The following is a 1,249-nucleotide window of genomic DNA, read 5'->3' as shown; positions in this document are numbered from 1 at the left end:
TAATTCACTTTATCCATTCACTATAATTTCTTGACAAGGAGAAGGATGCTTTCTTATATATTGAATATCACAATTAGACCCTCCTTAGTATCATTAGTTATTTAATAGTTATTAAATTTATCTATTTATTTCAATTGCCTATTAGTGACAGATAAACAAATTAAACTTCGTTGTTGTGACTAAAGTATTGGTTTTCTAAAACCTTAGTTCACAGTTCTAAACTACTCCCTGTGGGATCAATATCTAGGACTCCATTAGAGCCCTATTTACTTGAGCGATAAATATATTTGCGTTGATAAGTTTGACTTTATAATTATTGAATATTTGTTATGTCCATATTTATCTTATATTTTTAAGCATATACAAAGTTGTGGTCAAGTTTTTGGTGCCGTTGCCGGGGAGTAAGTAAACAAAAATCACAATTAGAGTAACGGACATATTAGGATTATTAGAAAATTTTTACTTGAATTGCAACTTATTTTCATATTTAGTTAATTATATTACTGTGTACTGATTTCAAATTGTATGAGTAAATTTGAACCTGAAAATCTTATACCCTACGAGTCAAAATTAGAACGCAATGTTAGAAAGGTTAGAGAGAACCTAGAAATTCTGAAACAATGGAAAACAACATGAACAATCAAGGAATAGAAAATGACCACCAACCTAGACCCCTATGAGATTATGCAAATCCTACAGCAGATGAAATTCACTTATCTATCCAAAATCCTGATGTAGCTGCTAATTCATTTGAGCTTAAACCTGCTATTATCCAAATGGTACAAAACATTCAATTTGGAGGTACACCATGAAGATCCTAACTTACACCTCACTATTTTTTTAGAATTGTGTGCTACTTCTAAATATGACAGAGTCTCAAACGATGTTGTTAGACTTAGACTTTAGACTTAGACTTAGACTTAGACTTTTTTCCTTTTTCACTGAGGGATAGGGCTAAGATGTGGTTAAATTTGTTAGCACCAGGATCTATTAGAACTTGGGGAGAACTTTCACAGAAATTTCATTCCAAATATTTCCCTTCATCCAAAACTGTTAAACTTAGAAATGACATAACATCGTTCTATCAAATTGATGGAGAGTCAATATACGAAGCTTTATAGAGATTTAAAGATCTTCTTAGGAAATGCCCTGATCATTTGTTACCAGATTGATTGATAATGATTGATTCAAACTTTTTATAATGGATTGGTGGGATCTCTTAGGTCGATTATAGATGCTGCTGCTGGTG

The sequence above is a fragment of the Phalaenopsis equestris genome, unplaced genomic scaffold (genome assembly GCF_001263595.1).
Source record: "Phalaenopsis equestris unplaced genomic scaffold, ASM126359v1 Scaffold233943, whole genome shotgun sequence".
Taxonomy (NCBI): Eukaryota; Viridiplantae; Streptophyta; class Magnoliopsida; order Asparagales; family Orchidaceae; genus Phalaenopsis; species Phalaenopsis equestris.
This window is presented reverse-complemented; position numbering follows the sequence as displayed.